The following is a 27,479-nucleotide window of genomic DNA, read 5'->3' as shown; positions in this document are numbered from 1 at the left end:
CAGAGCTCAGGAGAGAAACAGACCAATCACCACCTGCTGCGGGCAAGCGATTTTAGGGATTGAAACTCTAGAAGGGCATCTGTTACGATGACTGACACCGAGTAGGTTCTCCATCGGTGTTTATTCTGTTTCTTCTCCGGCACCTCATTACACACATACTTTCCACGGGGCACCTTAACCTCTCTGCAGTTTCTGAGCACTGCTTCTGGAGTCTCACGGGCGGAGGCAAGGCTGACGTGGGCTCTGGCCACGTGGGGCCGAGGCCGCCAATGTCCCCGACTCGCAACGCCGCTTGGCCAGGGCTGTGGAAGATTCCTCACTGGAAACGACCCTCGACTTCTAATATCCTAGGTTATTTTCCTTTCTAGGTGCTTAATTCTGAGCTTTAGAACCGGGACTTCGCCGTCTGATTTTTCAGGATGATAACATGTTCCGCATTGTTGTACCAGGGGGCCCAGAGGAACGTGCGTTTGTGATTAGAATAGGGAAACTGTCTCATTTGGGGGGTTTTGTTCTCATTGAAAAATTTAACAAACGGGATGTTGAGGGGAATACTCAAATCCTAGGCGTGTAAATTATTGACTGGATTCATTCCTCCATGGGAACAATGCTGACGGGGTTCTACAGCTGGGCGGGGTGCTGAGGGATCGACTTTAGGAAAGTGTTTCTGCAGCAGGCAGCATCCACACAGGGCACCCTCCGGAGGCCGGCCCTCCACACTGCCCGCGCCGCCCTGGGCTCTCAGAGCAGCACCCTCCCTTCCCGCAGCCTGACCTGCACCCACAGCGGCCCCTCGGCGGGCCGGGTCTCCCTCCAGCCTTGGGGGGTAAACTCCTGTCTCTAACGAGGGTCTAGGTTCTGCGAGTTCAGTCCCACCTGCTGTCCGCGTGGGCTCCAGGCCACAAGCAGGGTCCACTGTCACACGTTCCAGCTACGTTTAGTACCAGAGGGCACGGGTGCCGGGCTGGGCTGAACGGTGCCCCCAGAAGATGCGTCTGCCTCATGACCCCCAAGCCCCCGAGCGTGGCTTTATGTGGAAATAGGGTCTTTGCAGAGGAAACTGAGGGTCTGGCGATGAGATCAGCTCGGGTGTGGGACGGCCCCCTACCCCGTAGACAGGCGTCCCCATAAGAGAAAGGAGAGGGAAAACGAGATAGGGAGGTGGGGTGGCGAGGCCAGGTGAAGACAGAGGCAGTGACCACAGGGATGTGTCCACAGCCCAGGGGACACCAGGGACTTCTGGAGCCGCCGGCACCTGGGGACAGACACGGAACAGGGTCGCTGTCAGAGCCTCCAGAAGGAAGCAGTTCTGTTGACACTGTGGGTTCAGGCTTGTGCCCTCCAGACCTGAGAAGCGGATGTCTGTGCCCAAGCCCCCCAGCATGTGGCACTTTGTTGTGACAGCGCCGGGGACACCCGCACAGGTGACTTGCCGTCCTGCGGACAGGGGGCTTCAGCCATGGCGGTGGGCACGGGGCAGTCATCAGCTGTAATTACTCCGCTCACCCTCCGCGTTCCACTGTCTGCTGGCTCCCTCGTCATGCGGACGCCCACAGCCTCGAGCAAACTGAAGACAAGGGAACTGGCCTGTCCACCGTGTCCTTCCCTGTCATTGCCCCCGACGCAGGTGTTGAGGCTGGCCGCCCTGCTGGAGGGGCAGGACGCAGGCCGAGAGGACCCTGGACGAGACTCCTGCAAACACCTGTTGCTGAGCCCCCCTCCCCCACCCTCCCTGCCTGAGACTGGGGTGGGAGGAGGTGCAGGCAGCGTCTGGGCCACGGCCACCCTGGCTTCCCGGCCCGGGGCGCCAGGCCTGGTTCTGCGACTGTCCAGACCATTCTTTTCCTTGAGTTCAGGGGAAGGGGTCTCTGAAACAGTCAGTCTTTCTTCAGTGACCCAGGTAGGCCCCATCAGGACAAACGTTGGGGAATGTGCTTCTAAAATCAAACAACCAGAAAGTGTCGATGAAGCACACGGTGCTCCTCCTCCAGAAATAGAAGGCCGCGCCTCAGGGCAACGGATGGGTGATGTGTGTGCCATGTCACTCTGAGACTCAGGAAGAAGAATCCACCCAGGGGCACTACCGGCAGGTGGGTGCCAACACGGCCCATGTGGACCCATACACAGCGTCCACGTTGGCTGAGAGCAGGCGCCCCGCCAGGAACCCTGGGGTCGGAGACGCAGCCTGCCGTCCTGGGCCCCTCCCAGAGCACCCACAGCAGGGGTGTGGGGGAAACGGGCAGCTGTGAGCGGGGCATTGCCGTTGGCTCCCAGGGGAGAAGGATGTCTGGGGTGGGGGGCTGTGACCTGCTCTGGCCTTCCTCCCACCCAGTCCATTTCCAGCAGTGACAGAGAAAGTTCCAGAAGGCCTTGCTTGCAGAACGGGGTAGACTCACTCTTCAGGTTCCATCTTCGGGGGTGGGGGGGGACCTGGGTTAGACACATCCACATGTCTGTTTCCATCTCCAACGGTACCTGCCCTTCAGCAAACACCTCCAGTTCTCCACCCTCCAGCCTCCTGGCCTTGAAGACACAAAGCATGACCTCGAGCTTTAACCAATGAGGTGTGAGCAGAAGTGACACCCGTCACCCCTGAGCAGAAGTGGTAAGAGCCAGGGGCCAATTTGCCATGTTTTCCTTCACCCGCGTGAACAACTGGGAAACAGGAAGGTAGGACCTTCGTCAGCCGAGTCTTTAGGCGGAAACAGCGCAGAGCAGAGGCCCCTTGTGACGGCTCACGGATGTGGGGTGACACGGAAATGCCGTGAGATCTTCAGATGGCCTTGGGTAACAGTGCCACTCACCACACATCACAGACGCAGCAGCAAATGTCGGCTCTTGGAAACCTGTCCCACAGGGGTGAATCGGCCAGGGGGTTTTGACAAGACTTGTCAAGCTGGTGTGAAATATCAGGTTAACTTCCGAGTGAGAGCAAGGCCGAAGTTTTAAGTGAGAGTGTGTTAATCGGCATTTACAAAGAATAAGATGTACTTTCCCAAGCCAACCGGAATTGGGATGAAGAAACGCTTCCCGGAATGGTGTAAAATTCGGGCCACTCTCCCTTTTGAGCCTTTTGTAGACAGTCATATGTAAAGGGAAAGAATCCCCTTTATAGCGTAGAATAATTTGGTGAGCAGCTGAACTTGAACGCCCCCTATTTACAAGGCCATTAAATCCAGGAATAGAATTGACGAAATAATAAAACTGTTGGCTCGGGTCATCTGAACGAACATCATTTTTTAAACCATCAGCTATGCTACTGTGGAACAGCGTCACGGAGCTTGGGGGGTGGGCGGGGGAGGTGTTATTTGCCTTTTTCTTGGCCGGTGAAAATACTAAATATAAAATTTCTCAGGCATCTTGTTTTAAGCACAAAATACACTCCAAATCCCTCCTGCACCCTCCACCCCAGATGCCATCGGTTTCCTCAGAAAGAAAGGATTTAAGAGCAGAGGAAGGGATCACACGGGCCGTCTGTTGGTCCCTCCATCCAGGGCCACCAGTCCGCTAGGCCGCCGAGGGGTGGCGTCTCGAGGGAGCCCCGCCTCTCCCTGCCTGCGGACACAGTGCTCCCCGGGATGCCCTGCCCAGGTTGCTCGCCCTCAAAGGATTGGAAGTGGGTCCCTGTAAGGTGAAGGACACACGCTGGTTGGTGCTGTGGTCTCTCCAGCTGTACTTCCAGAAGAGCCACGTACATGTGTGATATTTCCCATGATGCCCTCCCTGTCCGTGCACCGAAACACACATTAATGTCCATTAATAGATAGACAGCTGTGCGTACACATAGTTGTGTATAGATGCGTGGGCTAACAGACATGTACGAGTACACGTAAAAAGCATACAGTCGTACGGCATTTCATCTAAACAGACGATAAGAACATGTCCCAATTCTAACTCACACTTTTTTTTTTTTAATTTTTTTTTCAACGTTTTTTATTTATTTTTGGGACAGAGAGAGACAGAGCATGAACGGGGGAGGGGCAGAGAGAGAGGGAGACACAGAATCGGAAACAGGCTCCAGGCTCCGAGCCATCAGCCCAGAGCCCGACGCGGGGCTCGAACTCACGGACCGCGAGATCGTGACCTGGCTGAAGTCGGACGCTTAACCGACTGCACCACCCAGGCGCCCCTCTAACTCACACTTTGATGGGTCCCACATGGGATCTGGCCCTCCAGGGATGTGTTCATTTCTACTCACAGCAGGTGCACGCAGAAGAGAAGTATCTAACGTATCTGCGATTCTATTTTATTTATTTTTTTAATGTTTATTTATTTTTTAGAGAGATAGAGTGTGAGTGTGGGAGGGGCAGAGAGAGAGGGAGACACAGAGTCTGAAGCAGGCTCCAGGCTCCGAGCTGCCAGCACGGAGCCCCACACGGGGCTCGAACCCACGAACTGTGAGATCATGACCTGAGCCGAAGTCGGACGCTCAACCGACTGAGCCACCGGGCACCCCCAACATATCTGTAATTTAAGTTTTTATGGCTCTGCTGAGGTCTCCCCATCAAGTACTAGACAATCCTAGGATTTCAGTTCTTTTCTGTTTATATCAAGAGAAGCATTCCTTTATGCAAGGGCGGACCTTTTCTGGCCAAGTTGGACGAGCCCTTCTGGGCCCCTCTGATCGGCCCCAGAACTCACCCTCCGTCTTTCTGCAGGTGTAATTGACTTAGTGGCAACTGCCGTCGGTGTTCCACGTATCCATCTGTATCGAGACGACAGCAATCTTTACCCTCTGGGTAAACCTTGAATAGAAAGATCTGCTTTGTGAAATGTCACAAGCTGTACCACATGAATCAAGTGCTGTTTCTGAAGGTGTGAACTTTGACGTCACCGTGAGTTCCACCATGGATGGCTCACAGAGTATTGGGTTGTTTTTTTCTCCTTAAAAAGCTTTTGATTTTGATTTCCTCTCTTGCAAATTTCTTTCTGTTCACCAAAAGGAAATGATTCTGGAAGTTTCTCCCAAATTGGCGAAGCTTTTCAAGCTCACTACTGCTTAATGTTGACAGCTCTGGGTGAGCAGCTTGTCTGGGGACCAGGCTGGACCAGAAGGATAATGAGCTGGCCTTACTCTGTGCTGTGCAGAATCTTGGAGACGCTTTGCTGGCCTGTTTATAAACCAGTGAAATGGCATAAAGCTGTCACCAGGAAACAGGTGGTCAGCTGGTATTTGTTTTTTAAATGTGTCCAGAATTAATTGGCTTATATATCTGTTGGCACTGGATCCTGACGAGATGCTGTAGGACACAGCATTGAAAAATGACTCCCCACAGCGCCTTCTGAATACAGAAGACAAATATTTGTGTATTCAATGGGTAATGCAGCCCATAATCTCCTATTAAACCGCATATCCCAATCCCATCTGGAAAGTTCAAAAGAAAACCATTTCCCAATTATATGTTGAGCGGGGTGTTCTTGTTCTTACTGTTTCATGGATGGGACGTGTGTGACAATCATCAGCTTGTTTACAAATGTTTTTAATTAAAGCTGAGAGAATCTGGGAATCGGGTCTTTGGATAAACAGCTTGCCATTTTAAAAGGCATTCCCCAGCGTTTGACGGGCCAGGATTCTTTTTGGTATATTCTGTTCTGGGAGGGGGGGGGGGGGGGGGGAGAGGGGGGGAGGGGGGAGGGGAGCAGAGAGCCACTCTGAGAACAGGGGTGGCTCCGGAGCCACCGCCGATGGGCCAGCGGGCCCCTCTGAGCTGTGCCCAGCTCCCCTTGGGGCCCAGCATCAGCTCTGGAGATCGTGCAGATAATCATGCACATAATCACATGTGCTGGCGAGGTGGCGGCTTGAGTCTCCATCCAAGTGCACAACCTCATGCAAATGTCTCTCCAAATCACTAAGTGAGCCAGGGGGAGGCTGCTTACCAGCTAGTCTGCCTGGTAAACAGCTTGCTCTGGGTTTGGCTGGTCTGGAGCCCAGACGGTGAGGGGGGGGAGTTCTGGAACAAGGAGGCTGCTGACACACAGAGCAGTATCAGGGCCCCAAGAGCACGGTCCTGACCAGGGTGCCGAGTTCCCACCTCTCCCCTGGGCCAGGGCGGCTGATTCGAAGATCCCAGCGTCCGCGGGGGAATCCGGCCACTCCTTGACTCCTGACCTTGACTGCTGACCCCTGCGTCCACCAGCCTGTCCACTTGTCCGCTCAGCACTCCATCGGTTGGCTCTCTGCGTGAACGCGGGGGCTAGCGGCTGGTTTCAGTATCACTTGTTTGGCTTCAGATGCAGCTAATGATTTCACAAAACTGCCCCCAGGTAGCCTGAACACTGGCTGTACTCTCTGGCCTTCAAGGGAGGAAGGAGAAGCAGAAATTTGCAGAATTTCTCAGCAGGGCGGCTGAGAAGGGGCAGCGTCAGCAGGGCTGTGTGGCAAGCGTCCACGAGGGCCTCTCTCCGCGTGTCTGCTCTGCCAGGCCAGTTACGCAGCAGGCTCCCGGGGCGCTGGACACGCTCCCCTTATCTTGCTCAGACACACCCCTCAGGCCGTCGGGGAAGCGTCCAGAACCCTTGTCCTTGGATCAGGCGGGGCGTGCAACCCCCTTTCCCACGTTAGCAGCCTTCCAGGGACCCAGGCACCGCCCGTGTGCCTTCGGCGCCTGAAACGTCCCAGGGGCACAGACGGGCTCAGCATCGACAGCGAGCCAGCGTCGTTTCCGTGACACGTGCCTTGTGAGCGGATGGGACTGCACTAACAGCGCATGCGCAGAGGGGAGGGCAGCAGGGAGCGTCTCTGCTCCACACAGGCCCCTCCGGCTCCGCTCCTCTCATGTCTGGGCCATCCTGGGGGTTTCCTCCTGACTTCAAATCTAGTCCGTGCATCTTATGTAGACCTCAGGCGTTGGAGAAATACAGGAAAAGGACTACAGAGTATGAAAAGGCCTTCCCCAAAGCCTCCGTATTCTGGGGCACACGCTCCTCCTTCTCTCCACACATGCATGTGCGTGTGCAGGCATGCAAACACACGCACGCACACACGGCCATCCCTATATGCGGCGTGCAAACACGCGCACGCACACACGGCCATCTCTATATAGTACTGCGGTTTGCTGTGCACATCAGCAGGAAAGGCTGCCGGTAATGGGTCTGCATCTTTCTGGGAAGAGTCCCAGGCAGCCCTAGGAGGTGTGGGGTCCCCCTTCCGGAGCTCAGGCCCCTCCCACCCACGTGGGTGAGGCGGGCCTATGTCCCGAGAACTCCCTGCTCCCCTCCCTTGGGGGTCCTAGGCCACAGAAGTGGGCTGTGTGTGGCTATTCAGTGTCACTGTAAAGGTCCCAGGAAAGGAAACCCTTGGGAAGGATAACAGGACGGCATCTCCTGGGGGAGAAGCGTCAGTGCAGGTGGGGGTGTGGCCTGGATCTTGAAGGCGGCAGGTCCTTGCTGGTGAGGGAGCTGGGGCGGGGGAAGGGGGGTTACCAGGGAGGGGGCAGCACTCTCTGCCCGGAGCAAGCAAGGGGCCCCGCGCAGTGTCTGACCGCCAGCCAGTGTTCCACAGGCCCGGGAACCTGAGAGTCCAATATACCCAGGATGCACAGGACACTGCAGGAAGGGACCTGAAGACACAGATGCTGGGTCGGTAAGAGCCCCAAGCCCTGGGGAAGCAGGGACACTCAAGTACCCGTGGGGGTGTCCAGAGAAGGATGTGGGTCTCTGCCCCCCCAAGAGCCCGTTTGAGAGACAGAACCCTGACCGACTCATCACACCCTGGAGGGCTGGCAGGTGCATCAGGCAGTCCTGGCTTCGGTTCTTCGGTGTCTTAGAAGCTGAGTCAGCTCCACACCAGCCTTCGGAAGCTTCCCTGAATAAGACTTTTTCGTGGGGTGGCTCAGCCAGCCTGGGGCGTCAGAGCAGGGACGCAAGGGGCAGGGGGCCGGGCCGCCCAAGAGAGCCGAGGCTGGGGGACGAGAGGGCCTGAAGAGCAGGGCCCACAGGGCAGGCGGAGTTTGAGGCCATGGCGGTGAGTCTGATGCTTCATCCCCGGCCGGGGATCAGAGGTGCCCACGGGTGGGGAAACGAGGCCAGGGAAGTGAGACCACCTGGCAAACTGGGGCAGCCCCTCCATGCCGGGCACCGGGAGGGCGGAGGACCTTGAGAGGCAAGTCAGAGTGGACACTTCTCTACAGCCGCGACCGTGTGGGTGGGCCTCAATTTGAAAGGCTGCCTACGAGTTAGGGGAAGTGTGATGCGGTGTCTGAGCTCGGGGCCACGCGGCGGCCAGTGTCCCTGCCGCACAGGGTGAAGCAGAAGAGTGGAGGTGGTGTCCTTGCGCTTCCTACCGCAAATGCTGGGCTCCGCCTTCAGCCCTGGATGGAGATCGATCCCCCTTTGGGGGTAACCTTAAGTGAGCCCATAAGATCCTCTCATTTCCATAGCAACCTGAGTGCTTCTGAGCAGAAGCAAGAAAGGCTGGAAGGATAGATGGACAAAACGCACAGAAGCCAGAGCTGCGGGCACTCCCGCGTGGCCTAAATATGTCCCCGTCCCGTGCTCAGGCCCCTGCATCCCCCCAGCTTGCTCCCGCTGCAGCCCCACCCCAGCCCGGCCCCGGGAAGGTGCTTCTGAGCCCGTCCTCTGATTACGTAACTGTTGCCTCTGAAAAGCCCCGGGAGCAGCACTGATAACTCCTAGATTGTACAAGTCGCTTTTACCAGGACGCTTATCAGTGTTCTCACGTTGGAAATGAGTCTGGAGAGCTGGAGAGGCAGGGAAGGAAACGAGGAGGGAGAACGGGCAGTGTGTGGGTGGCACAGGAGTCCAAGGAGCATGGAGTTAGCAGGGCAGGGAAGAGGGAGTGACGTGGCCGAGGGAGCAAGTGGCAGTTCTGGGACACCTCGGCCTTGGCTCTGTGCCCGCAGAAGACTCTTGCGTAGGGTGCCCCCAACTGCCTCCTATAAACGTCCTTTTCAGGTGTTCTCTGACCTGGATCCAAGCGCCTGCCGTCCTCAGCGGCTCCGGGGTAGAGGCTGTAACTCATTTGCAGGTAGAGGGAAGTAGCTACAGTTGCAAAGTGCTCGCTTGACTGTAAGACACAAAGGAAGTCTGTGCCAGAGAGCAAGCAGATCCTTAGGGATACAAGCTGGGGCATGAATTCAAAGTGACACCGGCATGAATTCCAGACTGGGGGGAGTGGCTGGAATCCGTCCTCATCTAAGGCTCGGGTGTCTGCACTACAGGAGGCCCAGGTGACTCTCTGGTCCTGGACTCAGGGCTTGGAACTCTCTGTCCTCGGAGGCAGGACAATTCTGCAAATCCCCAGAACTGATGGATCCGAACTTGCTGGCAAGGCAGGTGCGTATCTCAGCTCCCAGTCACGGTCTGGTTAGGAAGCCTCTGAAGGCCGACCTTGTGGCCAGACCAAGCTGGATGTCCCTATACCTCAAGTGTCCTGATGGATCAGATATCCCCGCCTGCGTCAGGCCGGCTACGGAGGGTGGGACACATTGGTTATAAACATGCAAGGCTGGCATGTGTCCAGGAAGGCAGATCTGATTTAGAGGCATGCTTCTTACACCATCACTCACCACCTCACCGATGCTGTTCAGCCTAATCATTTGCTGGGGGAGGGAGAGGAGAGCCCTCGCTTTGCAAAAGCATGTCGTAAGATTTTTTATTGAGCAATCTTCTGCTGCTCAGAATATCACAGGCCTGAAGACAGCTAAAAAGTGATGTTTAGGAACAGCTGAAATAATAAATTGATTTTTTTATCCTCCTTGATTCCATACCACTGTGAATCATATTTTCTCCAGGTATCCTATAAATGACGAAATATGATCACCCTTTTTCCCCAGTGGACTGCTAACACAGCCCATTTGTCACAGGGATGAAGGCTGGAACAGGATTATAAACCCATCTCGTGCACCAGTCTGCCGGTCCGCGGCACCACGACAGCTGGAAAGACCCTCTCCAAAATGAGATAATTCAGCTAAGAATGCTTCCAGCCAATCCATCATTTCATGAGAGAGAGATCAAACCAGTCAGGTGATCGCTGTCTTTGCTTTTAATCTAGACACCTTGGTGTGGTGAACGCTGATGTGCAGGTGAGAAGGCAGATCCGGGTTTCTGGGACCAGTAAGGAAACCCAGACACTAGGGCTGGCTCCCTGAGCAGACTCATTGGGAAGTGCCTGCAAGTGGGCAGCCTGGCGGGACGTTAATGGGAGGGGCTGCACAGTGCTCCCTAAACACAACTGGTCTGCAGGATGAGGGCTCTGTGTTGCCTGAGACAAATGCTCCTCTGGAGAAATACTCCAATGGCCTACATGCCCCATCAGTTTTACTCACTCTGGCTTCTCTAGGATTCTCCGAGATGTATTTGTCTAGTGTCAGACCGGCAGCTTGAAATGAGCAATTATAAGCCCCAGAAGTAATAGGCATGGAATGAGATGGGAGCGGGCAGTGGTTTGCCTTCCCCTAGCAAAATCATGGCATGCACATCCTGAAAGGCATGGGTGACATCCCATTTGTAATTGGTCGGTCCCCCACTGTCCTCAGGCAGGGCGGAAAGGAGGGGCTTCCCCTGAGAATAAGTGAAGAGTGCCTGTGGATCCTTGCACAGTATCACTACCATGGGCACAGCCTCTGTTCTGCCTCCCTGTGCATGGGATGAGCACCCAGGCACCCTCCTTGATCCCACAGCCCCCATAATTTGGTGCTGAACCTCTAAAAAGGCAAAGTGAGAGCTGGTTTCTGCTTCCAAATCATGCAAGCATTGTAGGCAGGTGTTCTGAGGGCCCATTGTCAGCCAAGGGCTAGGCTAGAAGCCGGGATCCCATGGTAAGTAAAATTAGAAGGCTGCCCTCCTGTTTTGTGGTCAAAGAGGCATGGCAGCAGCAGAGTCCAGAGGAGAAGGGAGCAGATCTGGAAGATGGTCAGGAAAGACATCCCCATGGAAACCCCAGCAGTGGGAAAGGGGCAGCCCTGAGAGCTCAGGGGTGAGCAAGAGAGGGGAGTGACTCTGGAGGGGAACAAAGGCACAGCAGCAAGTGCAAAGACTTCCTCTCAAGGTCACTCCAAGGGGCCTGAACTCTGCCACACCGTCCCAGCTGGGGGCACTCCACATTGGGCAGGAGCAGAGCCAGGGAAGCTGGGGTGGCCATGTGCTCTGGGACACCAGGCAGTCCTCTGTTGGGGACCATTTAAAAGTGTGAGATGGGCAGGTGTGTAGGGCACAAAGGCTCAGAAGGGAGGCCCAAGGAGTCCAATGGGGTCTTTACTTAGAGAAAATGGCAGGAAAAAATGGAGGGGTCTCTGGTAGAGCTTGTGCTGTCAGACATGTGCACAGTACTGCAGATGGGCCAGTCACCCAGTCCTGCTTTACCCCTGCCCTACAGACACCCCCATACTCCTGTCCCCCTGAAACACCCTCTTCTCCTGCCCTTTCTGCCTAGGAAGCTCCATATTGTTCTTTGAGACCCAATTACCTGTCATCTTCTCCATCTACTTTTATTTATCCTACATTGGTCCTCATTCTCACCCACAACAAAGGGGGACATTGATCGATCTCTCTGACCCCCATCACAGCAAGACTCTGGAAAGGGTCACAGATGGCTGCTAGGTCTACTTCCTTTTCCCACATTCTCTCCCAACTGATCGTAGTCCAGATCCATGCCTTATCCTTGACATGACGTGTGCTGGGGTCACCAGAGGCTACCAAATACAGTGAACACTCGCCATCTTGCTCAATAATATCACAATAGTCTTCCTGGTTGGCCTCTTCTCCCTTGAAACACTTTATTCTCTTGGCTTCTGGAACATTACATATGCCTAATTTTTATTTTCATTTCCTGTACCAACCAAGCAGAGTGGGAAAAGTTTGTAATTCCTGGGGCAGCAGGTACAATACTCAGAAGAGTCGTGCCTCAGGAATGGGGAATAATCAGCCTTGACAACAGGTGGCTGACGTGAACCAAGAAAGCTGAAAAGCAGGACCTGCAAGAGAAACACTACTTCCAATAAACTAACTGCATCCCAGAACAAAGCTCAAAAATATCAACACCCAGGGTGCCTGGGGGGCTCAGTCGGTTAAGTGTCCAACTTCGGCTCGGGTCATGATCTCACGGCTTGTGAGTTTGAGTCCTGTGTCAGGCTCTATGCTGACAGCTCAGAGCCTGAAGCCTGCTTCCGATTCTGTGTGTGTGTGTATGTCTCTCTCTGCCCCTCCCCTGCTCATGCTCTGTCTCTCTCTCTCAACAATAAATAAACATTACAAAAATTTAATATCAACACCCAGCACAGTCAGTTTTACAACAGCTAACATCCAATCAAAAATTATGAGGCATACAAAGAAACAGGAAAATACAACCAACTCATAATAGACAAAAAATTGATCAAGAAAAAACAACTCACAACTGATACAGAATATTGAATAGATAAAAATATTAAAATAACTAGTATAACTGTGTTATACATATTTGGAAAATTAGAGGAAAGATTGAACATGTTAAGTGGAAACATTATAAATATAAAAAGATCCAAATCAAACTTCTGGAGATGAAAACTACAATGTCTGAGGTTCAAAATATATTGGATGGAATTAATGGCAGATTAGACATTGCAGAAGTAAAGATCGGTTAACTTGAAAACATAGTATCAGCCTGATCCAAAATAAAGCACACAGAGGGGGAAAAAAACTGAAAAAACCATTAGTAGTCATGGGACAACTTCCAGCAGTTTAATATACATGTAATTGGATACCCAGAAAGGGAGTAGAGGGAGGGGGGACAGAAATAATATTTAAAGATACAATGGTCTCAAACTTTACAAACTAAAACCCATAGATCCAAGAAGCTGAACAAACCCCAAGCACAATAAATGTGACGAGAACTACATCCAAATACAGCATGATCAAATTTATCAAAATCAATCAATCATATAGAGAAAATTCTAGAAACAGAGGGAAAAGACATGGTGTGCACAAAAGAACAAAGATGGCAATGATAGAAGCCTTCCTGTTGGAAAAGTGTAGGCTGGAAGGCAGTAGGACAATATCTTTAAAGGAGTGTAAAGGAAGGGGGTTAAGGAAAACCTGTCAACCTAGAATTCTGTACCCAGTGAAATTTGGCCAGATGCCAAAAGTTTGAGTCCATCTCTTTGTCTATCTATCTGTCTAGCTTGTGAATTGGAGCAGTGTCACACTTCAAGAATATTTATGGATCCAAGACAAACATATCTACACCTGTGTTTGCAAAAGTATATTCCTTGGTAGTAGCTTTGCTTATAAAAATTTTAGTTTACTTTTTAAAGAGAATATTTAATACCTGAAATATATTTTGTTTTCTATAGAGATGACCTTATGATGTAGCAATGCAGTAAAGGAGAATATTAACTGATTCCAGTTTTCTTAGAAGAAGCTAAATACTCTACGTATATGAGGTCATGCAATCATTTAAATTTTTATTGCGTGCCTGTGATGTAGAAGGATTTTTCTATTATTTAGAGATATAGTAACAAAAAGGCAAAGCCCTAATTAACTTACATTCTGGAGGTGCTTGAGTGGCTCAGTCTCTTAAGCATCTGACTTCAGCTCAGGTCATGATCTCTCAGTTTGTGAGTTCAAGCCCCACATGGGCTGACAGCAGAGAGCCTGTTTCAGATCTTCTATCCCTCCCTCTCTCTCTCTCTCTCTCTCTCTCTCTGCACCTCCCTTCTCTCTGTCTCTCAAAAAACAAACTTAAAAAAAATCTTACATTCTAGTTGGAGAAGACAGAAAATAAATGAACAAAAAATTGGTAAAATTTTAGGCCAGTGATAGATTATATAAAACAAACATAATAGTTAAGAGCATAGGGAATGAATGGGGATGGGTGGCTGCAATACTTAGAACTACAACCACTGACAAAATGAAATCGTAAGTCAAATACACAACGAAGATCACTTGTGTTCTTCCCTATCACTTTACCACCAGAGAAAACTTTGTCAGGTCCGTGTGGCGTTATTGAAAAGTTCCATTCAAACTGCAGAAACCAAATAATCCTTATCTTATGTAGACTGCTCATAGTCTAAAAAATAAATAAAACAGGGGAACATACTGACCCAGTTATTTTCTTTTTTATGCTGGTAGAGCCAAGATATCAAATTAGACAAAGACAAGAGAAGAAAGAGAACATTCAGTCCAGTCTCACTTGTGAGAACAGAGTCAGAATTTCTATAAGATATATATAAATATGACAAACCAAATCCAATCATGCACATGGCAAAAAAAGGACATCCTGTCCAAGTAGAATTTATCCAACACATTTAGAGATGAGGTATAAATGGATTCTTTGAAAGGTAATTTCTGACAACGGCAGACTAAATCAGGGGGATGGTTTTCAATAGCTGCAGGAAAAGCATTCAAGAGGACACATCCTGATGATGGTGGGAGGAGAGGTGCCCTCCTTAAGAGGTGTCCTTGTCCCTCTCCTACAAGGAAAGAGCTCCTGCCCCACTGCATGAGGACAGCCAGCACTGAGCCTCCTGCCGTCTGTCCCTTCGCATTTAGCCTCGATGGCAGAGGTGACTCTTGCTGAGGTTACATCATCTGGGGCAAATCTCATCTGGTAACTGAGCTGGGAGGACAGTTGGGCCACTTGGGCCTGACAGAAAACAACATCTACCCTAGAGTCACCCACCAGACTGACCCAGCTTTGTTCGGCCTGATCACAGTTCAGCTTCTCCTTCTGCTGGACCATTTCCCTCTCCCCTTTACAGGTTATGATCACCTCAAATGCTATCTTAGCATCTACTTCCCACCTATGACATTATGCATGATACATGGCATCTACTAAATGCTAAATATTATATTTAAGATGTAAAATATTCTCTTTTTTTTTTAGTCAGGAATAAGACAAGAATAGTTGTCATCACTCAATGCTATTCAGCATTATACTAGAGCTTCAAAGAGGAAATTGAAATAAGAAAAATAAGTTTCAAGGCCTTTTATCCTTTTGATAAAGGATAAAATACACTTCTCAGTAAGACAGATTTAAGAGATTCTGTCGATGGAGGTTTCAAATGAATAGGAGAGTTCACTGAGGTTGCTAGATACAAGATAAAACACAAAGATCAAAAGTTCTCCTAGCCACAGCAACATCAATTAGAAAGAAAAGTTTTAAAGATGATCTTTCCACATAACAACACAGAAAATAACATAACTAATAATAAGTCTAACAAAAAAGATCTTGTGGAAAAAAATTAAACCTCCTTTTAAATAACATAAAAGCCAGCTTAAATAGACAGAGATACAGATCTAGACAAACTAATGCTAAAAGTTTATATGCAGGTAAAAAGGGGAAAAAATGCCAAAGCAACTTCAAATAATGAAGGAAGGGTTAGAACATTAGTCTAAGAGCTACCAAGACTATTATAATTAAAATCATGTGATATTGGTAGAGGAATAGACAAACAGACCACATGGACATCTCTGAGGTCCAAATACAGATTCTTTCATGTCTGGCCAAGAAGGCTTAAAAACTAGTGAGAATAGAAGGCACTGTTCAGTTAATGATTCAGAGGTAATTGGTAAAATAAATTCCAGGTAAAGACTAAGTGCTGGAAGATGTAGAATTCCATTGTGATTTGAAAATAGGGAAGAATTTTTTAAAATAAGATGCAAAGAACAGACATTTTGGGAAGGATTAACTTAAGTACACGAACTTTTTTTAAAATCTGGAAGAAGAGAGAATCAAGTAAAGAGGCATGTCACAGACTGAGAAAAGAAATATAACCATAGAATAACACAATCCAGAATTAGTAACTTCTCTTTTTCAGAAGTTGATATATTTATTTTAGAGAGCATGAGAGTGACTGGGGGAGGAGCAGGGAGAGAGGGAGAGAGGGAATCCCAAGCAGGCTCTGTATTGTCAGCGTGGAGCCCGATGCAGGGCTCAAACTCACAAACCATGAGATCATGACCTGAGCCGAAATCAAGAGTCAGACGCTTAACCAACTGAGCCACCCAGGCGCCCCCAGAGCAGTAACTTCTAAAAGTTTTTTTCTTTAAAGAAAACCAATGCAGTAGAAGAATGAGCAAATAGTATGTATGAAAAGATTAACATGAAAAGAAATCCAAAGACCCAAAAATATGAAATGATTTAGAATTTCACTAGCACTCAGAGAAAAATAAAATTACAATCAAAAAGAAAATAAGTGGCCTCCCCGACAAACTAAAGTCGCACTATATCAAGTGTTAATGAAACTGTAAAGCAGTAAATGTAGTTGTAGGTTAAAGTGGTGTAACCAACAGGCGGCATCTAGTAAAGTTAAAGATGCAAATCCCCCACTTCCTGAGGTTTCATCTTTGTCTGCTTTTAAGAGAAATTCAGACATACTCCAGACACTCATCTAAGAGTATTTTTAACACTATTGTATGGAGAAAAAGGGACACAATTTCAGTGTTTCTCAGCACAGTAAAAATATTTTTTTAATGTATTTCCAATATGATCCAGTATTGAAATGAATGAGCTGTATGGGTCAAAGTAGATAAACTCAAAATGTAATGATGCCTGAAGCATGACTTCCAGAATGGCACGAAGGCAGGCAGTGGTTTTCCTGCTCCGTGGAACAGCCACTTAACTACTAAATGTTAAAAATAAAAAGTGAAACCAAACCAAAAGAGCAACAGAAAAACAGCTGAAGTTTCTGGAAATTTCCCAAGAGCATATAGCAAATAGAGAAACATCTCTTTGAAGAAATCTGCTAAGTCTCAGTGTGAGCAGTGAGTTTAGGACATTTGAGCCACACTCACATCTACCCCACCCCTAATGTGAGTAAAGCTCTATTTTGATGGTGTGCAGCCAAGAAGACAGGCACAAAAGAAAAGAACTCCATTACTGACCTCCCTATACTAACCAAGATTACAAGGAAAGACCATGAAAAATTGTATGTCAGTAAGTTAGATAACTCCAATGAAATGCATTTCTATAACGATACAGTAGAGATTACTTAAAAATAAAGTAAAAAAGTAAGCTCAATATAAAATGAGCTTCCTAAAGCGATCAAGGAGATTGATATGCTTTATTTAAAAATAAGAAGCAACTTAAAAAAGAAGAAACAAGCTGAGATGGACTAAAGAAGAAAGAGAAAATCTGAACAGACTCGTAACAGTAGTTATTGAATTAGCAACTGAGACCTTTACACAAAGAAAAATCCTCAATGTAGATACCTCGCTGATGAATTTTATTAAGTAATTAAAGAGTTATCAATCTTCATGAACTCTTCCAGAAAATAGGAAAGAAGGGACCCTTCTCAAGTCATTCAATAAGGCTGTCATGACCTTGATTACAAAACCAGACATTTGACATTTATTTACTTGATAAATAAAAAATACTGAATGTCTTATGAAGAATAATACAAAAAAATGTATAATAAAATAATAGCAAAGTAAATCTAGCAACACATAAAAGGAATTAGATGCTCTAAGTGGGATGTGTCCCTGGAGTTCAAGATTTGTTTAACATCTGAAAATCAATGACTATGATATCCTGTATCAAAAGAATAAAGGACAAAGCCCACATGATCATGTTACTATTGCACGAAAAACATTTGACAAAATTCCACGCCCTCTTATGATAAAAAACAGATCACAATAAGAGGTGCCTGGGTGGCTCAGTCGATTGAGCCACCGACTTAGGCTCAGGTCATGGTCTCACATTTTGTGGGTTTGAGTCCTGAGTTGGGCTCTGTGCCTGAAGCCTGCTTCCGATTCTGTGTCTCCCTCTCTCTCTGTCCCTCCCCCACTCTTGCTCTGTCTCTCTGTCTCAAAAATGAGTAAAAACATTTAAAAAAAACACAATAAAATGAGAATAAAATGAGATTCGTCAACTGATAAAGGACATCTATTATAAATCCACAGCTAATGTAATATTTCATGATGAAAGACAGCATGCTTTTCTCTTAAGGTCTGGAACAAGGCAAGGAAGTCTGTTCTTGCCTCTCCTCTCTTGCTCTGCTCTATTCTATTCTATTCTATTCTATTCTACTCTATTCCATGGCAAATTCTATCCAGGACAATCATGCAAGAAAATGAAACAAAAGTCATCCATGTTAGAAATGAAGTCATAAAACTAACTCTATTTTCATATAAGTTATATTAAAATTTCCAAGGGTCTGCTAATAAAACCTATTAAAACCAAAGAACAAATTTAGCAACCTTGCAGGATACAAAAGCAATATACAAACCTATTTGTATTTCTAGTCACTAGCAACAAGCAATTAAAAATTACTTTAATAAATTCCATTTACAATAGCATGAAAAAGAATAAAATATTAATAGGCATTAATTTAATAAAATAAGAGTGTATGACATACTCTGAGAAAATGGTGCTTGAAATAAAGTAAAGATCTAAATAAATGAAGAGATGCCCCATGTTCATGGATCAGAAGATCTAATATTGTTAAGATGGCAACACTCGCTAAATTAAACTACAGATTTAGCAACATTTCTATCAAAGTTCTAGCTGGGTTTTTTGTTTTGCTTTGCTTTGTTTTGTTTTGTTTTTGTAGCAATTGAAAAACTAATTTCTATGGAAATGCAAAGGACCAGGGAGAGCCTTCTTAAATATGCCATCAAACCAGTAGAAATTAAAGGTAAAATATAATTGGACTCTATCAAAATGAAAGATTTTTGTGCTGAAAATTATACCATCAAGGGAGTATAAAGACAGCTTATGGAAAGGGAGAAAATTAGCAAATCATATCTCTGATAAGATTTGTATCCACAATCCATAAATAACTCTTACAACTCTATCATCAAAAGATAAATAACCCGATTAAAAATTGGTCACAGAACCTGAATAAACTTCTCTCCAAAAAAGACAGACAAATGGTCTAAAAGCACATATAAAATGCCCAACATCATTAATTGTTATGGAAACACAAATCAAAACCACTCGATTCCCCTACATACCCGCTAGGAGAGTGTAATCGAAAGTCAAATAATACTTAGCATGGGTGTGGGTGTGGGGAAACTGGAACCCACATGCATCGTCCGCAGGAATATAAGTGGTTGCCTTTTCGGTGGAAAACAGTCTGCCATCCCCTTAAAATGTTAAACATAGAGTTACATATGACCCGACAACCTCTCCAAGACAAACGAAACATGTCCACACAAAAACTTGTTACAGCTGACCCTTCAACAGTACAGAAATTAGGGGCACTGACCCCCACATAGTAAAAAATCCATGTATAACTTTTGACTCCCAGAAAACTTAACTACCAACAAGCCTACTGTGTACCAGAAGCCTCACCAATAACATAAACTGTTCGTTAACAAATACTTTGTATGTGACATATATTTTTTTAAGTTTATTTTGTGAGAGAAAGAGAGAGTGTGAGGGGGGAGAGGCAGAGAAAGAGGGAGAATCTCAAGCAGCCTCTGCCATGTCAGCACAGAGCCCGATGTGGGGCTCAAACTCTTGAAAATATGAGACCGTGATCTGAGCTGAAGTCAAGAATCAGACGTTCAACCAACTGAGCCACCCCAGGCTCCACTGTGACATGTATTATATACTGTATTCTTACAGAAAAGTCAGCTAAAAAAAAAGAAAATATTAAGAAAGTCATAAGGAAGAGAAAATATAGTGACTGTACTGTATTATAAGAAATCCATGTGTAAGCGACCAATGCAGTTCAAACCCACGTTGTTCAAGGGTCAACTGTATAAATGCATATGCCAGTACTGTGTATAATAGCCAAAAGGTGGAAAAAATCCAAATACCCATGAACTGAGCAAACACAGTACATCCAGACAGTGGAATATTATTCAGCACGGAAAAAGGAACAAAGGTCTGATGTGTGCGACAACAGGGAGGAAGCTCGAAAAACATAATAACTGAAGGAAGACTGAAGGAAGATGCGGTCTCACAGAAGACCGCATATGGTATGATTTTACTTCCGGAAAACACTCGGAATTGCGACAAAACATTGGTTAATTGCTGTCCAAGGCTGGGGAGTGATTGATGATGGACACTGGGTTTCTTACTGAGGTAGTGTTGATGTTGATGGTTATAAGACTCTGGATATACTTTGAAAAGCCACTGAATTGTACACTTGAAGGGAATGAACTATTTGCTATGCAAAGTAAATCCTAATGAATGTTTATAGAAAACACAATGATGATTTGGCAATGAAACAACAGTAAAAGTGTTAGATGTTCAACAAAAGACTGTACATATTTCATGAGTACCCACCTCCATACTAAGAGCATTAAAACCTCTGTGGGGAAGAACCACAGGAATGTGCCATGTCCAACCCTGAGCAGAGAGAGGTCAGAAATGTGAGGGCAGAGGTCAGGGAGGGTGAGGGCGTGAGCTCAGTCTCTTTCTTTCTCAACGAGATTGAACACTGACGTTTGTTAACTGGACAGTCATCCATGGCTGGGAATCTTACGTACTTTCTGTTTCTTCCATCCTCCTGTCCAGGGACAGACCTTTCCCGCTCCTCAGCATCCGTGGCCATCCTTCTGCCATATTTGTCTCCCTGGTTCTTACCACTTAACACACAGGTTTATGTATTAGACTTCTGCCCCCTGCCGTCCACTGGAACCCAATCTCCACGGGGACAGGGATTTGTACGTCTTGTTCTATGCTCTATCCCTTGCCTAGAAGAGTATCTGGCACATGATAGGTCTCCAGTAAATATATGTAAAATAAATGAAATTCACAAGCACAAAAAGAAGTAAGACAATATTCTGTGGTATTCCTCCTCTGGATAACTTTAAGGAGGATGGAAATTATTGATTCCAGGGATGCTGGGTAGAATTAACCAGTGTGAATGTCTGTGTCAATAACTTAAGATTCTGAATCCCTTCAATTGAGTGAGGGATTGTGAAATGAATGTTTGTTAAACAGAACTTGACCATTAAGGGTTGGATATGTATTTTGTTAGGGATGAAAAGTAATTATTCTTTTGGCTTCTTGTTTGAGACAGCTTACTGCGAGGTTACCCACGAACACCCCAAACATGGTTTATCTCCCTGATGAAAGCTACCACCATGTGGCTAAGTCGTTGGCTTTGTTTGGTCAGTTTTATTTTATCCAGAAAAAAATATATAAATGTAGTACTGTCAGTTTATCTTTGGATAAACGCTTTGTCAAGATTCTATCTGCGCAGATGTTTGAGTCCCCAAAGCCTGACAAATACGGGTGGGCTTGTGTCACTGGCTGCCTCTGCCCAGCGTGCTACGCACAGACAGTCCAGAAGGCAGGGTCCCCTCTCCTCAAATTGAAAGTGAACTCGTGACACTGCGTACATGAGAATTATGTCCATCTGTTCCTGCGTGTCCAAAATGGAAAGCACATCTTCCCATACGCAAACCAGCAACGCGCCTCCTGTCTCATTTTAGAAAAAGATAAAAATGCAGGACCCCGGTCTTCCAAACTCACATGCCCAGGGGCGAGGTGGCTGCAGACTGGACACTCTGTCATATAAAGAGCTAATTTTATGGGTAAGTTGCCTCTATAATCCACTGGTTCTGTGTCCAACAGCATCTGGAAGGAAAGTATACAAGTGGAGGCCGTGACTCAATATCTCTCTCAGAGCAGCTGCATACATATGGCTCAGTAAATTAATTCTATGGGGTGACTTTTTTATTCTGCCACTTTTTGCCATTTGCACGTGTCCCGGCTGCAGACTGAGGTCCATAAGATCTGCCCCCTTTGTCTCCCGGGCCCCACACACTCGGTACTGCTTAAATATTTGACTGGATCGCGATTTGATGTGGCTTCTCTTTAGGTGGCCACCACTCAAATGGGGTCTGAGCTTCCTTGGAACAATCTGGAAAGGGCTGTGAAGGGGGCGGGCTGGTGAGGTGCTCCAGGAGCCACAGCCTGACGTGGAACAGAGGGGCGGGCAAGGAAGCAGCGTGTGTGTCCCGGGGGCCCAGGGGCCCAGCCCTGTCCGCTGCCCATCCGGTGGGAGCCTGTCTCCCCGTGTCTCCTCTGGTCCAGGCCTTGCCAGACCTCTTGCATGCAGGAGCCAGCACCATTCATAGAGGCAGGGACTCAGGAAGAAGTGCTCCTGCTGAAGGCACTTCCCTGCCCACCCCTCCTGTGATGGACCGTGACCAGTGCGGGGCCTGTCAGGCTCCTGGGTGCAGGTGACAGACTGCAGCTCAAGAGCAGATGACTTCCAGGTCACAGACGACTAGGAGGGGCCAGGACGCAGAGCAGACCCGGGACCCAGGCCGCTGGCCCCAAAGCGCCGGGCTGCACGCGTCCCTGGGAGCTTGTGCACACTCCCCACCACCCCCCCTGCCGGGGTGGAACTCGCTGTCTCTCAGGTCAGAGTCACCAGGTTCATGGGGCCTTTGATGTGCCTAAACATAACTGGATAGTCAGTTTTTAGGGTCTCCTGGGTGGCTCAGCTGGTTAAGCATCCAACCAGCTCAGGTCATGATCGCATGGTCAGTGGGTTCGAGCCCCATATTGGGCTCTGTGCTGGCCGTGCTGAGCCTACTTCAGATTCTCTCTCCTTCTCTCTCTCTGCTCCCCCCCCCCATTCTCTCTCATTTTTTCTCTTTCAAAATAAATAAACCAACTTGAAAAGAAAAAGAAAGAGGGTGCTTGGGTGGCTCAGTCGGTTAAGTGTCCAACTTCAACTCAGGTCATGATCTCGCAGTTCGTGGGTTCCATCCCCACATCGGGCTCTGTGCTGACAGCTCGGAACCTGGAGCCTGCTTCAGATTCTGTGTCTCCCTCTCTGTCTCTGCTCCTCCCCTGCTCATGCTCTGTCTCTCTCTCTCTCTCAAAAATAAATAAACGTAAAAAAATAAATTAAAAAAATAACATAACTGGATAATCTGTTTTTAAAGTCAACTTTATTCGGGACACGCTATAGACATTAAAACTCACCTTTTAAAATGCACAGATAAGTGTGGACAAAGTGACACAGTTGTGAGCTGCCACCAGCACAGACAAGACACAGAAGGTCTCCATCACCCCTAACACCCCCTACCCGCTCTGTCCAGACCCTGCCACAGCTCCCCCCCACCCCCCACCGATTCTCTCCCGGGGTCTGGATCTCATCCAGAACGTCTTAGAGGTGACGTCACACACCCAGTAGCCTTTCCCCTAGCACATGCTTGAGATTTCATCACACTGTGGCCGGTGTCTCTTGTGCGTCGGAGAAGCCGTCCACCCTGTGGCTGTCTTGCAATTTGTCCATTTATTTCCTGGTCAGTGGCATTTGGGTTGTTCCCATTTCCGGTTCTTGGGAATAAAGCTGCCGTGAACGTTCACAAATGGGTCTACGTGTAAACGTTTCTTTTTATCCTTTTATTTCTGGACAAATGCACACGTGTGAGAATGACGGGTTGTATGTATGTACATGTGTGTTTACCAGCTGTATTTCAGTAGAGTTTGCCTACAGTAAAATGTGCCCAGTGTGGAAGGACCATGTGGGCTCATCTCTCTCAAGTGCGGACCGGTGCCCCCACTGCCACGCTCCAGGCTCAGAACGGCTCCCTCCCCACCAGCTCCTTGCAGTGTGTCCACACCCACCGCTCCCACCTTGAGCAAACCCTGCTCTGCTCCTGCGTCTATAAATTTGTCTTTTCTGTACCTTCCCGAGACACAGAACCATACTGTGTGTAGTTTTTGCCTCTGGCTTCTCTCCTGTAGCATGTTTTTGAAATTCATCCATGTTTGTGACATGTACCAGAACTTTCTTCCTTCCGATTGCTGAGTAGGGATCCGTGGTATGGATAACTTTGGCTACCTATCACCAGTCGACGGGCATTTGGGCCGTGTCCAGGCCTGGCTCTTACGCACAATGCTGCTACTCACATTCACGTCCATGCTCGACACTGACATCTGTTTTCATTTCCTTCGGCAGGTTGGACCATACGTCACCTTGTGTTTAACGTGTGGGCTCTTGTCCTTCCAGTGCAGCCACAAGCTACTTGCTTAGGGGGCAGAAGTAAATGTCCTCAGTCTCTGGTGCTTTGTCCCTGGGGAAAGTGCATTCAGCATCTCAGGAGGCTGGCCCTCGCTCCGTCCGCTGTGACCAGAGTTGTCACAGGCTTCCAGACGTTCACTAAAAGGAAACGGGCAGGAGTTGGTCCCTCTCTAGAGGACATTCACAGGCATTTCTGGGCAAGCCTTCCCCAGGACTCTGGGTCCAGCAAAAACCATCAGCAGAAGGGCTTGTCAGGAGCTCAGTCAAAACCCTCTCTACCCTCTGCCTTGGTTTCCTTTTGCACACCTGGACCCTTATGTCCACGCAGACCACAGAGAAACAAAAAGCATGGGGAGGCCCCCTGCTCAAGCATATTTCCAGAACTCCAGCGAGGGCTGGTTTCAGCAAATTAGCTCCTTTTAAAAAGGACAGATGTCCATTGAAACAGTTGGCTTCTTCGGGCCTTGGGGGTAATTACCTTAGCAAATACATAAAGGCATTAAGTCTCTGTTCTTTTGATCCAGAATAAGCAAGTGAACAGCCTGCAATGGAAGGCCGGTGTCAAGACTGGTGTGAGGTCTCTGAAGAACTAACTATAAAGGGGTGTTTGTATTTGGAAAGAAAAAGAGTCCCCATTGTGCACATGTCGTTTGAATGAGGATTGAACTTTTTGTTTTTCCAACCACCAAGAGATTCGGGGGCTGTTTGTTACTACAATATAACACAGCCTGCCCTGACTAATACCAATACTATTTACAATAGCACTAAACATATAAAATGCCTCCAATCAGTTAGCCAAGGACGTGAATCATCATCCGAAAGAAAATCATTATACTTTTCTTAAAGACTTTAAAGAAGACATAAATAAGTAGAAGAGATCACAAGTTCATGGATGATACAGCCCAATGTGGAAAACTGAGACATTGCCCCAAATTAATCTAATTTTTGATACAATTTCAATCAAACTCTCAACAGTGTTTTTCATGGCACTTCATAAACTGAATCTGCAATCTATATAGGAAAGCAAAGAAGAAAGAATAACTAAGATACTGCTGAAGAAGAACCAAGCACTCGGCCTGTCCAGCCACACAGCAGGAATCTTATCACATTGTAATAGCTGGACGATGCGCAGGTGCACGGAGGACGGCGCCCCCAGGAGGAAGCAGCCAGAAGCACATCCGTGGGAAGGGTGTAGCCGACAGGTGGTCCACATGGTTGTTAAAAGCTCAAATAGCCTCTCAGCCACTATAGAGAACTAGCTACATTTTTACTCAATGTTATAATTTAAAACCATAACATTATCAATAATCTTTTATTTATGGAAATGTGTCTAGTAAGGCCATGGGCAGAATAACGAACAGGGAGGCTGGAGGGCAGGAAAGACGTGATCAAGGACGGATAGCCCGGGGCTGCCCCGGAATTTCTGTTCCATAAACAAGGTGATAGGCACGTTGCTGTTAATTATGTTGTTCTTCAGGACTCAGGTGATTGAGGTATATTTCCTTAAAAGTCTGAAATAATTCAGAACAAAAATTTTAAAGGAAAATTCCAGCTCATTCTAAGTGTTTTGGGCCAACTGCCATTTCCCTCTGGTAGGAAAAGAGACAGTAAGAAAACAAAGTGCTCAGAGAAAACATTTGGTACTTTGAGGGTTCCTGCACCTTCCAAACCGTCAGAGAATATTTTGTGTACATGCTAAAGGACCAAAATATTTAGAATCATGATCTACGTGGTAACAGTCTTATTTCTGAAATTAGTTAAATCAAAAGGGATTTTTTGAGGGGCGCCTGGGTGAGTCAGTCAGGTCAGCGCCAGACTCTTGATTTTGGCTCAGGTCACGATCTCAGTGGTCTTCAGGTTGGACCCTGCGTGAACATGGAGGCTGCTTAATATTCTCTCTCTCTCTCCCTCTGCCCCTCTACCCTGCCCATACTCTCTCTCTCTCTCAATACAAAAATAGAAAGTAAATTAAATTTTTAAAAACTTTAAAAATGATTTTTAAAATATGATTTAAATAAGACTAAGCCAGTTTCCATCATGAGCAACGTGCCCGGATGGGGCTTTGCAGACACAGACTTCCATCGATTCTGTTTTCCTATCATTTGAACTTCTCCATCTTAGAAAATAAAGGCCAGCAGAGCCTATGGCGGGCAGCACATCCAAGTTTCACTGATGACGGATGCTGGAGAAGGGCCAGGTGGGGACATAAAACCCCTCTTTGGTACTTGTGTGGTTGTAGCCCGTCACTTAATGACTGCCGCTTGGTTGTAGAGACATCACGTTGGGAATGAAGTGAGTGATGTACAAAGGGGATATTCGGGAGAGACGGGCACGGGCATAACTTTGACGGTTCAGAAGAACGCCTTCCGGAAGAACAAGATAGGACGCGGGGCCCTTCGGTAGTCCCCACATGGCAACAGTAAAAATAAGAAATATCTGAGCAGCCCAGCAACCTTGGCTGAAGGCAGATGAGAGGCAGTCCACACTGACACAGAAAACTGGAGTCATGTTCTCAGGTACCAGCTGACTTCAACCTCGCAGACGAGGGTGAGACGTTGGGGGGAACGTAACATTATGCAGAAGACATTTCGGTCCAGTGAAAAGAGATCCTGCCCTCCCAGTTCGATGGGCGTTTCGTTAAACTCTACCGGGTAATTCCATCACTAACTCCAAGTCTGAACGTTCTTCCAGATAAGCTTTACTGGTGACGTCCTTGAGCTGGGTCCCTGCGTTCCTGGACTGGTGTCTTCTGCTTCCGCCAAGGATGCCGGGTCCCTTTCCAGGGCACTCATCTCAGTGCCTTTGAGCTTCAACTTGTGAAGGAAACACCGCTTCAAGTAAATGAGTGGTGGTGGATGAAGAAGGAACCAGGGGCCCCAGAAGTTTGGTTTATGGGGCAGGAATATGGAGCCAGCCAGCCTGCCAGGTGCTCTGAGAGGGGCCGGGTGCTAGATGCGGCCAGATGTCTGATGTTGGGAGCATCCGAGGGGCAGCAAGGCCGTGTCTTCTCTCCGTGGTGGCTTCACAAGCGCCCCCACCACCACTGCCCCCCTGGGAGACCTTGAGAGACACACGTGTGCTACAGACTGGAAACTGAGGTGAACTGGTTTTCTCTCAACTCCAGCGTGGGAACACCGGCGTTGGAGAGAATATATAATTTCCTGCCGATTTATTCTGGCATCCTTCTGGGCCTGGCCAGCGTGGGGGAAGCAGGGATGCGCTCTGCAAACATCACCACATCACAAAGACAAGCTTACGCGTTGGCATTTCCAGCATCCCGGGGCCTCCGGCTGCATTTGTGAAATAAACTGTGCTTTGAGGTCATGCTAACTGTGTACTCACGCAGCCCCTCTGCTCCCAAAGTGCGTGTGAACATAGTGTCTCCTTCACCTGCATGGCTGCTGCTTCTCGAGCTTCCCCGGAGCGTGTGCCAGCCGGAGAGGACCCGGTGGCCGGTCATCAATCTGGTCCTTCTTTCCCTCTCGCGTCTAGCTCCCCCACTCCTGGCTGCGAATCTGCAAGAAGAAACTCAGAACATCAGTCCTTACAGTTAGACTTTGTTGCTGGTTCCTGGAAAGGCTTTGGTGCCCCTGCCCCAGCACG

This window comes from Panthera uncia, chromosome D2, assembly GCF_023721935.1.
Source record: "Panthera uncia isolate 11264 chromosome D2, Puncia_PCG_1.0, whole genome shotgun sequence".
Taxonomy (NCBI): Eukaryota; Metazoa; Chordata; class Mammalia; order Carnivora; family Felidae; genus Panthera; species Panthera uncia.
Note: the sequence above shows the minus strand (reverse complement) of the source record.